This window comes from Balaenoptera musculus, chromosome 8 (assembly GCF_009873245.2).
Source record: "Balaenoptera musculus isolate JJ_BM4_2016_0621 chromosome 8, mBalMus1.pri.v3, whole genome shotgun sequence".
In the NCBI taxonomy this organism is placed as follows: Eukaryota; Metazoa; Chordata; class Mammalia; order Artiodactyla; family Balaenopteridae; genus Balaenoptera; species Balaenoptera musculus.
Window position 1 is genome coordinate 100,282,276 of NC_045792.1, and position 19,014 is coordinate 100,301,289.

Here is a 19,014-nt window from a genome sequence, read left to right on the forward strand (position 1 = left end):
AACCACTGCGCCACCAGGGAAGCCCTAGCTTACCCTTCTTGACGTGGCTTCAAAAGGCAAGGAAAACAACAGGGTCCTACGGTATAGCACAGGGAAATATATTCAATATTCTGTGATAAACCATAATGGCAAAGAATATGAAAAAGAATGTATATATATGAATAATTGAATCACTTTGCTGTACAGTAGAAATTAACACAACATTGTAAATCAATCATACTTCAATAAAACAAATTTTTTTTAAAAAAGGTAGGGAAGGGAATTTCCTGGAGGTCCAATGGTTAGAACTCTGAGCTTCCAGTGCTGGGGGCCCGGGGTTCAATCCCTGGTCGGGGAACTAAGATCCCACAAGCCACTCCTTGTGGCCAAAAAAAAAAAAAAAAAAGTTAAAAAAAAAAAAGGCAGAGAAGTCTCTGAAAGGTGCCCCATCCCCTTAGAGCCCATTGGGAAGCCATTTTCATTCATGAAATTACCACCTTCTGACTCACAGTTCAGGATGAGGATGGATGACATCGGTTTGTCCGATCAGGGGATCAGCCTTGAGTTCCTGCTAACTGTGCTCATGTCCAGCCTGGAATGTCGCTGAGACCCCAGGGCAAAGGCTCCGGGAAAGCACCTTGGCTGAGCACCTAATAGGGTGCCCAGTGCCATGCATGGCATCCTCACCACCCCCAAGCCGGGCAATGTTATTAGACTCATTTTCCTGATTAGGAAACTGAGCCTCATTGAGGGTTTTACAGCCAGGAAAAGCAGGGGTGGGGGTTGTTTAGCTGGCTCTACTTGGCTCCAAACCCTGCTTGCGGACTCTCCAGCTTGGGACTGGCCTGGCGAGAAGCGGGTTCCTCGAGCTTGGGGCCAGCTCAGCCCTTCCTCCGAGGTGAGAGGAGGTGGCGGGGAGGGCAAGGTCCATCCTGTGAAGCTCGTCCACATAGATTTCCCTCTACACCTTGCAAGTCTGTTTGGTAGAGGAGGCTTCAAGCTAGAGGGACTTCTGGTGTTTTCTACAGAATATATGTCTCCTCCCCCCTTTGCCTGTCTCCTCACCCACTGCGAGGGTCACCCTGACCCTTCCCAGAGGGGAAGCCTTGGAAGAGGATGGAGAGAGAGAATGTGTGTGTGTATGTGTGTGTGTCTGTAGGGGGAGAGCTTGAAAGGAGGAGGAGCTAATGACTCAGAACAGGGCTGAGAGGGGTGGGGCGGGCGGGTGTAGAGGTGGGGCACTCCTAAGTTGTACTGAGTGGAAAGACCCCTAGAACAGGAATCAAAGTCTTGAGCTTTAGTCCTAACTCAGCCTCCACCATGCTGTGCAACCTGAGGCAGGTCCCTTCCCTCTCTGTGCTTCTGTTTCCTTATCTGTACAAGGACAGGGTTAGAGTTCATAATTGCTAAGGGTTCATCCACTAGTCACACAAATATTCATTGAGTCCCTGCTCCAGCCACCAGCCAAGGTCCGGGAACACAGAATACAGACCCGTCCCCTGCCCTCCTGAAGCTGAGTCTAGTGGGGAAGACAAACATGGCGTGACGAGGAAGTACAAGCACACTGCGTGCTCTGGGAGAGAAGTATGAGGGTGCTACAGACACCCACAGCCGGCAGATCCAACCCAGCCACAAGGATTGGGCTCAAAGAACAAAGAATCAGCTCAAAGAACAACCTGCTTTCTGCCTGGCCTTGACCCTAGATCCCCAAGAGGCTCCCCGGGTGCTCCAGATCCCAGCAGGGGCACAAGGATCCCAGACGGGGGGCTCCCACCCCTGCTTTCCTAATGAGCCTGCGGGTAACAGGAACTGTCATTCTCTGAAACGGGAACTCTTCAGAATCAACCAGAAAGGGCTGAGAGGAGCTGAGAGCAGAAGGGCCTACAGCAGAGTGGTTTGCAAAGGGGAGCAGCTGAGACTGCGGGGTTTCCCAAGGCTCTTCCAGGAGACAAAAGCAGCATTATCGTGCCCTTAGCAGCCAAGAAGCGAGTTCTGCTACACAGTGGTTCTCAACCTCAGCTGCCTGCTGGAATCGCCAGGGGAGCTTTGAAAACTCCTGATGCCTGAGTCCAACCCCCAGAGATTCTGCTGTAATTGGCCCGCGGTGCAGTCTGGGCAGATAATTCTAAGGTTTTAAGTTGAGAACCAGTGTCCTGGCAGAAGGCTGGGGTCTGCTCAGAGGCTGAAGACCGTGAGTCAAGGAGGCCATAGAGGTCAGAGGGTGGCCAGCTCTGTCCAGGGGACAAACAGATCATGAGGACTCAGGTCCCCAGACAGGCCTGCTTAGTAGTGAAGCAGGGATTAACCCTCACCCCACTCCCGCAGCCCCATTGCCAGATAAAATATAGGGTGTCCAGTTAAATTTGAATTTCAGATGAATGACAATAATTATTTAGTATAAGTATGTCCCATATAATACTTGGGACATACTTATACTAAAAAATTATTTGTTGTTCATCTGAAATTCTAATTGAATTGGGCATCCTGTTTTTTAATTTGCTAAATCTGTCATCCCTACCCTACCCCACTACTGAACTAGGAGTCAGGGGCCCCAGTCTCAGGTCCCAGCTCTGATTCTAACTTGTTGGGGAGCCTTGGGAAACCCACTGCCTCTCTTGGAGTCTTGGTCATCTCCAGACTCATAGATAACACCTCTCCTGCCTCAGGGGCCAGACTGACTGTTTCCAAGGCAGTAAGTATGAGTCACAGGTCCCTGCAAAGGCATCAAGCTGTCTGTAAAGGAATACAGGGCCTTTCTCACTAAGAGATCAGCATTTCCCTCCTGAGGGTTTGATTCACATGAATGGTTTTCAAGAGTCTTCTTGCCCTGGTGGATGCTGGTGAAATGAGACTGAAACTGAGGGCAGAATCTGGGCCTTGGTGGTCTCCAGGGTGTGTGTTTCTGTCTTTCCTCCTGTCTCCTTTCTTCCTCTTCCTTCCTCTTCTCCTCACTTCCTCTGACATCCTCACTGTACCCAGACATCTCCCCCTCCCTATCAAACAGAAGTTCATTCATTCAATAGGGAGGAGGTAGCTGCTGTGGGCCTACTATGTGCCAGGCTCTGGGGCTATGTGCTAAGGACATGGGGGTGACCCAGTCCCTACCCACATGGAGCTTCTAGCCTGGGGATGGGGTCTTGGGGAGGGGAGGGGATGGGGGGCAAACTCAACCACCTATATGAATATGTCATGGCAAACCTTGACAAGTGGCCTGGAGGAAAAGAAAAGAGTGCTTGGATATCACATCAGTAACTGGGAACCTGACCTTCTTTCCCTGAGGAAGCATCCTGGGAACTGACAGCTAAAGAGTGGGGGAGGGGAGAGCCTTCCCAGCAGAGGGAACAGCACATGCAAAGGGCACCTCCGAGGAACAGCATGGCTGGCTTGCCTGATGTGGCTGGAGGGCAGAGAGAAGTGCTGAGAGTGGCCCAGGATGGGGCTGGACACGTTGGCAGGGCCAGACATGCTGGGTGGTGGAGATCACAAGAAGAATTTGAGTCTTTTGCCCATCCTGCGACCCAGCAATTCCACTCCTAAGCATCTACCTGTATTAGTTTCCTATTGCAGCTGTCATAAATTGCCACAAACTTGGTGGCTTAAAACAAATCTGTATCTTAGAGTTCTGAAGGTCAGAGGTCCAGAATGGGTCTCACTGGGCTAAAATCAAGGTGTCGGCAGGGCTGTGTTCCTTCTGGAGGCTCTAGAAAGATGAACCATTTCCTTGCCTTTTCCGACTCCTTGGCTCATCTTCAAAGCCAGCAATGGCTTGTTGAGTCTTTCTCATGCTGTCATCTCTCTGGTTCTCTCACCTAGCTTCCCTCTCCCAGTTATAAGGACGCTTGTGATTACTCTGAGCCCACCCAGATAAGCCAGGATAATCTCCCATCTCAAGGTCAACTGATTAGCAACCTTAATTCCACCTGCAGTCTGAATTCCCCTTTTTCATGTACTCGAACACATTTACAGGTTCTGGGGATTAGGACGTGGACATCACTGGGGGACCATTATTCTGCTTACCACCCAACCTAAGAGAAATAAGTGCAATGTCCACCAAAAGACTTGTACAAGAATGTTCATAGCAGCCTTATTCATTAGAGCCCCAAGCTGGAAAAAGCCATATATCCATCAACAGCAGACTAGACAAACAAATCATGGTATATTTATCTAATGAAATATTATACAGTAATAAAAAGAATGAACTATTGTTACACATAATAACATGGATGAATCTCACAGACATAATGCTGTGCAAAAGAAGCCAGAAACAAAAGAGTATGTCCTCTATGATTCCATTTGTAGGAAGTTCAGGAATAGACAAACCTATGGCATAGAAGTCAAATAGTGTTTACTTCTGGGGGGTGGCTATTGACCATTAAGGGCACAAAGAACTGGAAATATTCTGTATCTTTGTCTGGGTCTGGTCACAGGTATATACATACGTAGAAATTCATTATCTGTACACTTTACTGTATACCCAACAAAAATTGGGGTCTGTATTTTCAGAGCGATAAGAAACCAGAGCAGGGTTTTAAGCAGTGACATGATATAATCTGATGTTCATTTATAGAAGGTCACTCTACCTGTTTGGTGCAAAATCGAGGAGAAGTAAGAGCAGTTAGGAGACTATGGCAGTGGCCCTGAAGAGACAAGTGTGTCCTGGACTTGGGTGGTACTGGTAGAAATGGACAGAAGTGGGTAGTTGCAAAGATATTTAGGAGGAAAAATCAACTGGACATGATTTAGGACATAGTTGGGTAGATGGATGGGTGGATGGATGGAAGAGTTGATGGATAGATAGGTGGATGGATGGATGGATGGAAAGATAGGTGGATGGATGGATGGGTTGATGGATATGTGGTTGAGTAGATGGGTGGGTAGGTGGATGGAGGAGTGAGTGGATGGGTAGGTAAGTGGGCAATGGACAGACTGGGTAGAAGAATGGGTGAGTGGGTGAATGGGTGGGTGGATGGATGGGTGGGTGAAGAGGCAGGTGGGAGAATGAGTTGTTGGGTGAATGGGTGGATGGATGGATGAACACCCTCAAGAGTACTCTCTACTCTTGTTATTATTGTCCAGAAAGTGCAGATGAATCACACCAGTCAGTAAGCAGGCAATCTTTCCCCTGAGACATCTGTGTTTACATCCCATAGCTCCCTAGCGCCCCAAGGAGAAAAACTAGTTACTACAATGCTCATTAGGGAGCAGACACTTACAAATAGGCTGGTTTAATGAGATGCAAGGATCCCCCAATCCTCTGGGCATTACAGTGAAAGTGCTGGTGATACCCAAGTGAATGGAGGATGAGGTGGGAATGGAAAAACCCCTTGGAAGCCATCAGTCCTCTTTCTCCTCCCTATCTTCACCACCACCTAGACTACCATCACTCTCACCTCCTCCAGCATCTCCACCATTATCACTCCATCACCACATAGATTTGTCGAGACCCTGACGGCAAATTATGCTTACTCAGGTAAAAGGTATGGGTTGTAGGCTCCCCTCTGGTGGGAGGGGACAACTTGCTTCTTGTACAGGACCTCAGCACATCCCAATGGTGGCTGATCTTTTAATCTCTGGCTGGTCCAGCCCCTACTTCCAGGCTATTTGCCCCCATGACACATACCTGTATCTCACAGCAGGAGGAACAAGAAGGCAGGAAAGAAGCTGTTTTCAGAGGGAAGGAGGATTGAAATCCTGCCATGAGATAGCCAGGATGATCCCTAGCTGGGTCCAGGTGTCCCAAACCCCAATTCATATGCATTGTCTAGACCTCGCAACTGGCTACTTTCTCTCCCTGTGGGAGTCTGACAGCTCAGCCTCCAGAGCTTTTCTCTCGCTTCCCCAGGCAGGCTGAGTTTGTGCTATGTGGGTAAACAACATTCCCCTTGGTTGTGAGATGCAAACATTTACCTGGTGGTGGGACTGAGTGATTCCTTCCCATCCACCCCATCATGGGTACCAGGATTCTGGGTGAGAGCCAGCACCGTACAACACTCAGAGATGGGGGACCCAGCAACTGGGAGTGGGCAATGATCTCACACTGACTACTGGGAAAGTCACATTCACTATTTCACTCAGGGGCCTCCCTGGATTTTTGCATTTGGGAACAAGCCAGGCTAAAGTTGCCATGCACAGAACTATGATTTCATCCATTATCTGATACCCTGCATCCAAGCTAAAATGTAGTCACTGGATCTCCCGCGGCCATAAGCAGATACTATATACTTCAAAACACTGCATGCTTTGAATTCCCCCAGCCTTAAGCCAGTATGTCACATTGGCTTTCCCTCCCTCGGGCTGTGAGGAAAGGCGGTCAATCGCTGGGACCACGGGGCAATGCCGTCAGGGGGTTGGTACCCAGCTCAGGAATTCTGCAGTTGTCTTTCTGCAGGCAGCTCTAACCTGATGCAATCACTAGCCAAGCCATCCCATCCTGCAGCTGCTGGGAGCTGAGAGTCTGGGGCAGGGCACAGCTGTGCCAGCTGTCGGAGACAGATTACTCTACGAAGCTGGGCCGTGACTCACGTTCCAGTACAGGGGAAATGAGCAAAAGTTATACACCGTCTTTGGGGGTGCCAAAAATCATCTTGGTTTTGCCTTGCAAGATGTTCAGCTTGCAGAGCATGGGGCAGACGGAGGAAGGGGGTGGGGAGGAGGCGAGGGGAGCAGATCTGTCTCCAGTCTACTCTGCCTGTCACACCCCCCCCATTACTCTAATAACAACGCTCAGCATTTAATCAGCCCCTTTGTGGAAGCAGACGATGTCACACTCATTAATTAGTTAATCCACACAGCGCCCCTGGGAGGAGGAGCCATGTTATTATCCCCACTGGGACCTAGAGGGAAACTGAGGCCAGAGTGGGAATTTGGCACCGAGCTGAGGGAACACAGCCTGGCAGCTGGACCTGGACCAATCTGTGGCTTGTGGCCCATTCTGGAACCTTCACTCTTGTCTCCCTCCCCTGCTCCACTCTGCTCACAACGCTCGTGGCTGTCTCCAAAGACACCTGGTCAAACTCTGTCAGAATTGGGCCTGAGGGCATTCAGAGGGGAGGACAAACGTGTTGTTGGAGTGGAGGGGGAACAGCCTGGTGGCTGGAGCAGGTAAGGCCCCCAGTGAATGTGTGCTCTGAACCAGACATCTGTTATGGTATGTTTCCTCCAAAGGGTCTGGGAACTAGGGGTGGAGGCGGTGATGTGAGTTTCACCATTGTCAAAATGCCTGCTGTCTGCCTCCTGTTCAGGCAATTCTGAGTTTTGATTGTCTGGTGGTCTTGGAACTGAAGGGAGGAACATTTCCACCAGGAGGCACAATAACGGTTCCACTGAATTGGACACTGGGACTGCCACTTGGTCACTTGGGGATCGTCATCTCACACACACACACACACACACACAGACACACACAGGAGGGATATGGGTGGAACGCAGGGTCCCTGTGGAGTACCTCCTACACCATCATGCCCAGTGGTAAAGGCAGACAGAATTCTGCTGTGATGCTTTACAGCCAGGATCACCAAAGGCTCAGGCCCTCAAGGATGGAGACTCGGGTCAGTCCACCAGGAAAATGAGATGCAGGCAGGAGGCAAGTGAACCAAGGAATAAAGAGTTAGAGGAAGAAAGTCATAAACACCTTTTAGGAGTTTGCAACTGGTTGCAAAAATAAAGACTGCAGCCGCTACCTTGATGGTTACTGGAGTCGGTTATTTCCTTGTTGGTTACTGGAGTTGCTGAAGATTAAATAATTAACCCCTCCCCCTTTTCTTTTTAAACAGCAATGATTACCATTGAAAAGCATTTTTCATACATTTCCTTTTCCTTTCCATCCATATTTATAATAGCAGTGCTTCTCCAACTGTAATGTGCATACAAATCACCGGGGGATCTTTTCAATCTGCTGAGATGTGGGGGCCTGAGATTCTGCATTTCTCACAAGCTCCTCGATGGTGCTAATGCCACCCTTTGAGCAGCAAGAATTCGAAGGACATGTTTGTGGTAGTTAAATGCACCCTTTAATTCAGTTGTTAGATGCCCAGATGGGATCACCATAAACCTTGAGGAAAAAGAGACATGGACATCACCTTGAAGACCTTGAACTTGGATCTTGATCATGACAGCAAGTCTGGAGGTGGCCGATCAGGGAACATTGGAACACAATATTGTTTGGTGAAGATGACTTTGGATGAATGGGAGGAAGATATGTGTGTGTGTGTGTGTACATGTGTGAATTTGTGTGCACTGGGCAGCTAAGGGGGTAGAATGCAGCTGCTATGATTGACCATGGCCCAAGCTGGACCAACAAGATTCTTTCTTTTGGGAATCTAGAACTTTGAACCAAGGGACATTACATTTGGCAGTTTTGATTCTGATTAATTGCAATGATCTAGACAGAAGGTCCCCAAACTGCTATGCTACAGTCAGTCCTTAAAGCCTCCCTGATACCCTGCCCTTCCTGAGGCTGGGAGAGTCCAACTCTTTCTCCTCTTTCACAGGGATATCCCCTGTGGTATCCCACCCAGTATTTGCCCTCCCCACCCCCATTTTTCTTTTTTTTAAAATAAGCCGGAGTTTGCCTTCAAAATAACCACGGGTAATACAGAGCTCCTTCCAGAAGTAGGTCCCACCTGCTTCAACAGAGGGGAAGACTGCCCTGGACTCAGAGTCTCACTTTAAACCCAAAAGTCCAGATAATTTTCAGGCGGATACTCCACCGCCGGCCCCCGTACACATAGCTCCTTACGCTCCCACTTACACTAAACTGCTATGTATCACCCTGTTTTCTTGGGGTGACAACAGGGCCCAGAGAACATTTTAGAGGCACTCCCCGTGCTGAAACATGCTACTCCCCTTTTTGCCTCTGAATTCTACTCCACCTTTGAGACCCAGCTGGGTCATTTCAGCCTCCAGACCCAACTCCCTCCCCCACGGCTTGCTTAAGTGCCCCTCAAAGAGCTCCACCTGCCCTCTCTGCTGAGCTCCTACACCACAAGCACCCTGTACTGTGATGGTCTAGTACCCCCTAGACTGAACCGAAGGGCAGGGCCTGGGTTCTGCTTGTCTTCGGGCTCACTCACTCCCCCAGCTTAGCACAAGGCACGTGGACAGGGGCGCTCCCCGCTCAAGGCTAGCTCTCAGGGAAGATGTGTTAAGTGAATGAATGGATGCGTGTGAAGCAGAATAGGAAGGGCAATTTTCTTTATTTTCCAGGAATTCAAAATTGACCAAGCGCCCTCTTGGATGCCAGGCACGATGCTGGGCCCTGTAGGGGTAGAGGGTGAGGGGAGGACACAGATGATTATGATGTGCTCTGACCCCCCCCCCAACCAAAGGAGCGCTCAGCACCCCGAGGAGGTGGAACCCATCTCTCTCTTTCCTCCCCCCAAATGAACCAGTTCTCCAGTGATCCTACATGCTTTTTTGCCTCTCCCACGCTAAACCCGGTCACGCGGGGCCTGAAGGAGGGGGACCCAGGCAGCTCCCTTCCCCGCATGCAGCGCGGCCGGTCCTGCCCCTCCCGGCCGCCCACGAAGCTGCAGCGGCGGCGGGAGTCCTGCACCCACCGCCCCCACGCGTGGAGCCCCGCGAAAGACTCCGCTCACTCCGGCCTCGGCGCCGCTCCCCTCCCTGGCACCAGAGGGCGCTGCCGCCCCGCGGTCGTCGCCATGGTCACCGCTGGCGGCGGAGTGGGGTTTACGTAAAGGACGCAGCGTCCCCCGGGGGGCGGAGGCGGCCTTCGCGCCGGCGCCGGCGCCCTGCGGAAGCGGCGTTAGTGAATTGGGGCCTTGGGGAGCCCAGGATGGAGGTGGCGGTCGCGGTGGCGGCGGCGGGTCGAGCCCTGCGGCGGGCTGGAGGTAAGGGGGGCCGCGGGCGCGGCGGGCCGGGCCGCGGACTCGGGCGCGGTGTGAGCGGTGCGGCAGCTGGGCAGTGTCCAGGGCGCGCGGTGGCCCGCCCGACGGGTCCGCGGGCGGAGGCGCGGCTGCCACGCGCGGCCGGGGCAGGTGTGAGATCCGTGGAGCCCCTGGCACCAGTGTGGGAATGGTGACACCCGTGGCACGGGCGTGGGCAGCGTGGGTCTGGCACAGGCAGCGTGGTTTTCCTGGCACGGGTGTCAGAAGAGTCACCCCCACCTTGGTGCGGTGGTGGGTGCCCAGGTGTTAGGCGGGCGCAGCCCTCAGTGCAGGTTGGCGGTGGGCACAACACTTGGACTGGTTCTGGAGTGGCGGTGGCCAGCTTGTGGGCGCATGGTGGTGCCCCTGGCAGGGGTGTGAGGAAGTGCTCTCATTAATAAGGTGTCGGATGGCTCTGGCCTTGACATGGTCTGGAGTGATGGCACCCGGGGCTTGAAGAATTCGTGTCCTCAGCATGGCAGGAGTTCCTAGCGTGACTGTGAGAAATGGCCCTGGCACAGTGTGGTGCCGGGGCAGCCTGGTCCTGCGAGGGGAGAATCCATGGCCCTCAGACCCTGGTGGATGGGAAGGGTAAATGCCCATCCTCCCACCCTGGTGATGATGAGGGGCATTGCCTCTGGCACTGCGGGCCCACCTGTAATATCTGTTGGGTGCACTGGACTGAGGAAGGCAGAAAGCTGAGAGAAGGTTGGTGTCCTTTATAATGGACGTGAAAGAGAGATGCCTGGAGATGCTTCTACCCTGAGGACGCCGATGGTGACCCAGATGGAGACCGGTCCCAGCATTGTCCTGGGCTCATGAATTCATGCAGCTTTGGGGAGGAGAGGAGAGGTGGACGGTTCTCAGCTCTGCTCACTCTCCCTGAACATGTGTCCTGAGGAATGTGCAGGGCTGAGAGGTGGGCCGTGTCGGTGGGCGGGGGGAGGTGTGTTGCTCTATCCGTTTGTAGTTCCCGGGCCCTGCCTTTTCCTTCGCTCCTGGGTGTCTGGGAGTTGCCTCTCTTCTACGATGCTTGGAAGCCTTTGGGTCCAGAGGATCATTTGGGTGATGTTTGAAAGATGAGTCTGCAGCCGCCAGGAGTGTGCTAGGATTGCGTCTGCTCTCATCAGTCCTTTGGGAAGCTCTGGGTGAGGGTCACACTCAGCGTCACATGTGTTCTACTTCACAGAGGGGCAATTTACGACCCCCAGAGAAGTCTTAGGATGTGGGGGAATTTGTTAGGTCTTTGTGGATCTCTCGGGGGCAGAAGAATAAATGAGGCTGGGCCTGGAGAAGACCTTTAGGAGTCCAGAAAGACCAAGTTGAAGGTGTGGGAGACTAGGGTGGGGGTGGCAGCTCACTTGCCAAAGTGGGTGCTTGGAGATGCTTCTGAGGTTCCTCAAAGCTAGAGTGTTGTCCAGTGCATGCGGAGCCAGGAACTTGAATTCCAGTCTTGCCTGTGTGACCTTGAGCAGGTGACTTTACCTCTCAGAGCCACATCAGAAGGTGGTCGCAGAGGATGAAAGATGGTGCCTGTGGAAACCCTTTGTGAAAGGCTGTCCAAAGGTCAGGGGTTATCATCAGGTAAAGAGACCAAGGCAGGAGGCAGAGGAAATGGAGGCATGGAATGTGATTGGGGAAGAAAGCAGCCGGAAGGTCGAGGGCCTGTCATAGGGAATTAGAGGCCCTGAGCGTAAGGGCTCCTGGTGGGGAAAGTGGGATCTGTTGACATTGTGAGTCAGCTGCCGAGCAGGAACCAGGCCCCAGGGCTCCCGAGGACTGTCCGAGCGTGGCCACAGCAACTGTAGCGTCCTGCAGGAGTGGCCAGAGCAAGAGGGAGCCCTTCGCCGGGGCTGCAGACGTGCTCGTGGCCGTGCAGGGCTGGGAGGTGTCCTCGGCTGACAGATCTGGGGTACCTGGGTGGGAGCGAGACTTGGAAGTGTGCACTTTCTCTTGAGAATTTCCTTTGGCTCTGGGTTCAGAGGATGGGGGTGGGGAGCAGCCGCATCAGAGTTTTGGGGGCTGTGGCCTGGAGAAAGCCCAGTGGGTCACAGTCACCAGAGGGATGCAGGGCTGGGGGGTCCTGTGAGCGAGGTTGAGGCTGGTCGGCAGGAGGCTGGGGCCCATGGGGGGCGCCCTCGGATACACGGGGCAAGGAGAAGGGGTGATGGGTACCCTCATAGGGGGTCTCTAAGGGCAGACAGGTGTAGCAGGAATTCCCCAGGACGTGGGCCCACTTCTGCCTGAAGGGCCTTCCCAGGTGGAGAAGCTGAGGGTGGCTGCCAGTTGCTTTACTTTCTGCCACTGGGGCCTAGTTCCTGATAATGGGCTGCAGAGCCTGGATTACATACCCCACGGCGAGAAGGCTTTGCACTGGAAGGCCTGATTCCGTGAACCCAGGCCCGGTTTCTCCAGCATTCCATGTGAGTGTCTGCCTTAGCCAGCAACCCGTTTCACAAGCTTGGTCCCGAGGCAGAAAGTTTCTGTCCTGTGTCCATGCTGCAGTGTCAAGCCACAAGGGGAGAAAGAGGACACGACCCCCCAGGCCCCTGCCCAGGGGTTGCCGCCTGGACACTGCCTGGCACTGCAAGTGCCTCCTCGGCCACTTGTTCCCAGGTCATCCGCGGGGTGCCCGAGGCCTGTCCCACATGCTCCCTGGGCCCCTTTTGCTGCCTCCGCAGGAGTTGCCAGCACTTCAGCTCCTGCCTGGAAAGCTCTCCTAGTGCAAGTCCATTAAGAGGAAGCCTCAGGCCTCCCTGATGTGAATATTCAGCATTCACATCCCCTCAGCTCACCCTCCACACCTCCGCCTGTTTGTTCTGATTTGTGGCTCAGCCTCATGGTTTGGGGATCCAGGAGCCAACCCTTGCTCCACCCCTTTGCAGCCACCCCTTGCCATCTGCTTGGGATGCTGGGACTCTGCACAGCAGAGCTGGGTGGCAGGCGGGGCAGATCGGAGACGTCGACAGGAGGAATTGGCCTCTGTTTCCCAAAAGCAGAGCAGGGCTTTCTTCCGAGTCGTCAGGGTTTGAGGCCACAGGGAGCCCAGCCAGGTCACCACCACCCCTCGTCGTGCTGCACAGCTGCTGATTTTGAGCAGATTCCAGCTGGGGCAGGGGGCTGGTAACACAGGAGTGGCCATCGGGGGCAAGCGGCTCTCTGGAGCTGAGATTTTTTTCAACTCTGGTCCTCAGTCCTATTCCTATTTCTTTGTCCATGTTTCTCCAAAAGTTGCTTAACTCAGCTCCTGGCAACCTTTCCTTCCTCAGCCACCTCATAAATCATGGTGCCCGACGGCTCAGCTTCAGGGGTGCCTGGGAATCGGGCATCTTTGGACAGAGGCTTCCTGGGCCACAGCTGAAGGCCCAGACCCTCCCCGCAGTCCCTCTCGCCGGGACCAGAAAGGGATCCCCCTTAGGGTTTAATCGCCTGTTGGCCCACGTTCCATCTGAGTTCGGTTTCTCCCTGGAATAGCTTTACATTACACTCTAGTGGACCGGGTGAGTGGCGCTGGGGAAATACCAATGAGCGTGCGGTCAGAGGACGATAAATCTTTTAGAACCGTGGAGCCCAGGACATTGTGGGATGTGGTTACATCTCAGCGGGTAGGGCTAAAGACTGTTAATGTTGATTTTCCTTTTTCCTTTCTGATACAGACTTTGGCTGGACTGGATCTCCCTGGGTGGACGGGACACTGGGTGTGTAGGCGAGGAGGATCCAGGAAAACCCCTACCCTGTGGGGTCCTCTCAGCTGCTGAGGGGGGCCCAGGGAGGTGATGTGGAGGGGAGTGGTTTGGCCACAGGTGAGGGCGTTGGGCAGGAGTGCCCAAGTCCTCTGCAGGATCACGGAGACGGGCAGGGGTAGGGCCGTTGTCACTGCACGGCTGCCGGGCGATTGCACGTGTGCAAAGCCGCGTGTGCCCGTAAGCAAGCGTTTCTGTGGGAGGTGAGGGCTGAGGGGGTGTGGAGCGCCTGGTGGCGGGGGAGCTTGTGGGTTCCTGTGTCTGGCTGGCCTGGTGTCAGTGGGTGTGTGCAGTGGGGTGTTGCTGGGCCCCACGAAGCAGGAGAGAACAGTGGGAGTCAGGGGGAGGTCTCCTTCCAGCTCCAGGAGGGTGAGTTTAACGTCTCCATGTGATTCTTAAGAGAGCAACCTTTCTGCTTTCTCAGTATTCCTTAGAAGGACGCCCAGGCTGGGGGTGTGGCTCTCTGACGCCCGTATGTACTCACACACGCCTGCTTCCACCTCCTCCCCAAGCCCACTGGGATGTCAGCTGGGGACAGTCCGCCGGGGTGACAGAAGAGAGCACTGTAGCCCAGAGGCCTTACGATTTGGGACTCTGGAGTCAGACAGACCCGAGTTTGAATCCTGCTATCTCTTTACACCTCAGTTTCCCCATCTGTAAGATGGGGACAGTAAAACCTCCCACAGGGGTGGTTGTAAGAATCCCATGCCTGACGAGTGGAGAGATCACGATGGAGGCAAGCACACTCGGTTTACGTTTTTGCTCCTGCAGGCAGGATCTTTTCCACAGAAAAGCAATTACATCATGATCTGCATACATTAGCACCGGGGGAGATGTCGTAGGTCATGTCCCTTTTCTCGATAAGGAGAAATTAGCTCCACCCTACTCTTGGCATGGATGGAATCTGGCCTATCTGTTAATAGAATCACACACAAGATAATGTTTTGGCCCCTGGGGAATGGTTCCACCCCGACTGAGTCAACAGTTATTTCTTGAGCACCCACCGAGGGTTGGGGTCAGTGAGGGCCATGAAGATGAAGTGGACACACTAGCGCCTCTAAGGTATAGATTCTGGTGTTCACAATCTATTGAGAAGATATGAGATGGACACAGAGGTCTACGCTGTAACGTCAAGAGGTGGGTGCCACCGGCGGTCAAAGGAGATCAGGGGAGACTTAAGTGGTGGTGACCTTTAACCTGGGCCAGCCAGGTGATTGTAGAGGAAATGGCAGCAACGGGGGATATGGCTGGGAAAGCGAGGGGCTGACCGTTTGTGGTCTGGCTTGACTACGGGCGCCGGAAACAGAAGTGATGAAAGGTTGAAATCGTGAGCTGGGGCTGGGTCACCAAGAGCCATGACAGTGAGGCTGAAGGTTTGGCCCGTGAACGTGGGCAGTCACTAAAGTGTTCTGAGCGAGAGTCTGGCAGCCGGTGCCCGCGGGACCGGGGGGCAGGAGTGGGGAGGCCAGCTGGCGTCTCGGGCAGGTGCCGGGTTTGGAGGGCTTGAACCGGGGCAGGGGCCGCCCTGGGCAGGGCGCGGAGAGACCACCCTGACTGATTACGGAGGGGAGGTGGAGGCCCCGAGGTTTGTCACTTTGGTCAGTAGAGGCGGGGCCTGGAACAGGGCCTCTTCCCTGCCTCTGATGCGGCTCCCACACTTGACTTTCAGCTGCTTTGAGTCTGGTGGGTTCCAGGCCCAGAGTGTGAGTGGGAGGCTGTTGGGGATCCCCTGAAGGAGGCTGTTCTCGTCCCTGAGGACCCACTGAGGGGGTTCCAGTATTCTTAGCACTTATTTCCGGGTGTTTGATCATTTTCTCACCAAATTACCCCTTGAAATTTCTCCTGCCTGAGTTCAGCCCAGGAGGTTACTATTCTGGGAAGTTTCATCAAAACCCTCTGGGCATTTGAGAGCTCTCTTAGCCTGGGGGGTGGGGGGGGAGGGGAGAGGGTCGAGGGGAGAGGGGGAGAGGAGGGGGAGGGGAGGGGGAGAGGAGGGGGAGGGGGAGGGGAGGGGGAGAGGAGGGGGAGGGGGAGGGGAGGGGGAGTGGGGAGAACGGGGCTTATCTTCACCTGTGTTTTGGGAGCTGCTCCTGAGAACCAGTTCCGCCACCTGGAGATGCTCCTGGCCACAGAGCCCGCAGGCCGGGGCCAGAGAGGGTGGGCTGTGCCGTGTAAGGTGAGACAGGAGGCCGCCTCTAATTCATCCCAAAGAGGCCCCTTGTCCTCGCGTCTCCTGGAGCCATTTAATTAATTTATGATTGATGTTCCTGGACTTACTTGAGGTTAATTTATTATTGATGTCTCTTCATTATAGACAATCTACCCTGCACCTCTCAGCACATGGCTGCCCCTGCTGGGCAGGCCTCAGGGTGGGGTGAGCTTGGTGGGGCTGCTCCTCTGGCCCCCACCCCTGCCCCAGGAACAGCGCCTTGCACTTGGCTTGTGCCAAACCCTCTCAGGTTTGGGGGTCGGGAGGCCTCAGGGCATCTGTCTCCAGGAGCCTTTGCTCAGCCACAAAACAACAGTAATAATAACAATAGTTTCCATTTTGTGAATTTGGGGAACTCAACCTGGCACAGCATACAGTATAGACAGGATCCCATTTACTCCTTGTAATAGGTATCCCTCTACTCCCCCCATCCCTCTACCCCTGTCTTACAGGAGGCTCAGACAGGGTGAGTTACCTGCCCAAGGACACACAGCAAGTAGGTGGGAAGCCAGAGTTTGAAACCAGGACCCCTCCCTCTGCTCTGTGAGCCCTGCCTCTCCTTCAGGCCCACACAGACCCCCTCTCCCGTGACACCTTTCTTCCAGCCCCATTGCACTCCAGGACTGTCCTACCTGACGTGATCAGGGGGCAGAGCGCTGGCGCCCCTCTGAGCGTGTGTTGTTAAATGTTCGTGGCTTGTTCCCCTCGCTAATCCATGTCCTCATTGAAGGCTAACAGTGATGGCAAATAGCACTTACTGAGTGCACACGCCAGGCGCCATGCTAAGCACTTGACATGCGTTAACTCATTTAATCCCCGAAACCACGCGAGAGGCAGGTGGTATTAACCCATTTTATAGGTGAGGTTTAGAAATGTGCTCTAGGCACTCAGCTAATAGAGGGCAGGGCCTCCTGGACTCCAGCGGCCTTGAGATACAGGGTGCTGGTCTCGTTCTTCTTGTAATTCTCTTCTCTCTCCATCTCCTCTGGCCTGTATATCAGATATCTGTATACTTATCCAACGCCTCAAACCTTTCGCCTGTCTGGCCTGATGTGTCGGGCACCCTCCTTTGCCATGGGGACCAGGAGTACCCACTCCTGGGATCCCAGGATGGGTGATTTTAGGGAGACAGCAAGGCAGGTGGAGGGTGCTGGGCCTGGATTCTGCCCCTGGCTCTGCTGGGCAACTTCAGATGAGTCACTCAGCCTTTCTGAGCCTCAGTCGCCCCGTTTGTATAAGAGCAACAATGATACTCTCTCTCCTTCATGGGCTGTCCCCATGCTCAGAGGTGGTGCTGGATGGGAAAGACGCTGTACTGATCAAGGGTTAGAATTGCTCGTGTGTGAGATTCAAAGCTTCAGGAGCTGGCGTGAAGGCCAGGAATGCTTAAGACGGGGCATAGTCCCGGGCCGGGGCATCTGCACCCACCCTCTGAGTTGCCCGGATGGGCTAGTGAATTCCATGGTTTGCCAGCTGGAAGGCCTTGCTCAAGGACCCTGTTGGGCCAAGAGCTGGGCAGGAGGTCCCTAGAGTGGGGGCCAGACCGCAGTCTGGTGTCCCGGTTGGCTGACCAGTGCCTGGGCCCTTGGAGGCCGCCCCACCTGCGCTGGGGCCTTGGGTTGTGTGGAAGAAGTGCGTGGGGCCCACCTGGAGTTCTGGGCCTCACCACCCTTCTGGTCTCCCACACGCCCAGGCAGCCTGACCAGGTCGCTTCAGGCAGGGTTTGGTGAGGAAGGAGGATAGCTCACCACGCAGCCGCCGGGACCTCTCCTCACCCCTCAAAATATGCGGAAAGCCTGGTGAAGAGGTGAGCCCTGCGTCTGTTCCGGAAAGCGGTGAGACTGTCAGCCTCTCAATGGCAGGCTTCCCAGGGCGTTGGCTAGAAACCCTCTGCTTTCTCATCAGCTTTACTCCGAGCACGTTTCAGCGCCGAGCTGGGCATGGGGAGCGCAGCATGTGTTTCCAGGGCTCCCCCGGGCCCCGGAGAGGAGGGCAGAGGCCTCAGACTGTGTGTAGGGGCGAGGCCTGCCTGGCATGACTGTTGGAAATCTGTGGCCGGGCTGCGGTGAGGTGACGGCTGGTTTCACTTCCCAAGTTTCCACCCTCTGCAGGCGGGGATTACATCAGGCTCCACTTCATCCACGCTCCTGCACTGCCCTGGGACAGCTGCCCTGCTGCAGCTTCAGGCAGGACCTCTCGGCAGCCCTGGGCCCAGCAGCCGAGGGCACTGTCCTGGCCTTTGCAGTCTCGCTGGATGCGCTACCTCCCAGTTGGCACTGCCCACCTGGCCCGCTTGGGACTGCCAGGTCTCCAAGACGATGCTGCCCTTTCGTTCCTCCCATCACCCACCTCTGATTCATTTTCTTTCTCTTTAAACTCAGTGTAACATAGGCCTGCAAACATGGACTTCAGCGTAAAGCTCCATTCGAGTCCACTACTACTTGGCCAAGTCACTTAACCTCTCAGAGCCTCAGTTTCCCCATCTCTGAAATGGGGGATCTAGTGGAATATGGCACACTGGGCAGCTGTCGGGATCAAATGAGACGCTACCTCTTTGGAAGTTCCGCCCAATGCCAAGAGCACTGTCAGTGTTACCCGCTGTCCACTCTTCTGTCCCCCCAGGCGGTGCTAAACTGAGAGGACCCTCCCTTTCCTGAGGCTGCGTCCTGCAGCCAGGCAACCCTTGCACCACCCCTGGCACTTGTCAGAGCTGGCAGCGTCTCACCGTTCCTCTGGCACTGACCCTGTTCCCGCCCCGGCACTCTCTGAGGCTGCCCGTCCCTCTTTGGTTCCTCTCCTAGTTTGGTTTCCTTCCCTTTGGCGCCTCTTCCATCCGGCTGCCTTTTTTTTTGGTCCACCTTTTCCTCCCCTGAGGCCTTTGGGGGAAGCCAGGTCTTTCCTTAGATACTCTCTGACCCTCTCTGTGCCAAGTGGCAGCCCCCCAGCCCCTCCCGCTCCCCTCGGCTGTGGGAAGATGGCCTGTGGGTGAGCTTGTGCATCCCGAGCATGGCAATCATGGCTTGGCCTCACAGCCAAGAACACTGGCAACCTTGACAAGTCCGGAGTCCCGTCCGGTCCGTTCCAGCCCTGGGAGCCTGTCGGTTGGGGCAGCGACTGGAGAAGGAAGCCAGCCTGCGGGGCCACAAAGCCCCACCTGAGGCTGGAGTTTCCCGTCACAGCAAACCCTCCCTGTCCTCCT

At 54.4% G+C, this 19,014-nt stretch overlaps 1 protein-coding gene across 1 annotated transcript in view; it reads left to right on the forward strand.

Annotated features, from left to right (window-relative positions):
- The first annotated feature begins 9,727 nt into the window (after positions 1-9,727).
- The window catches only part of DAGLA (diacylglycerol lipase alpha), a 62,500-nt gene continuing 53,213 nt past the window's right edge, over positions 9,728-19,014 (forward strand). The window contains 1 exon segment of the mRNA XM_036862383.1: positions 9,728-9,827. The gene's annotated coding sequence lies outside the window, so the exon portion shown is untranslated.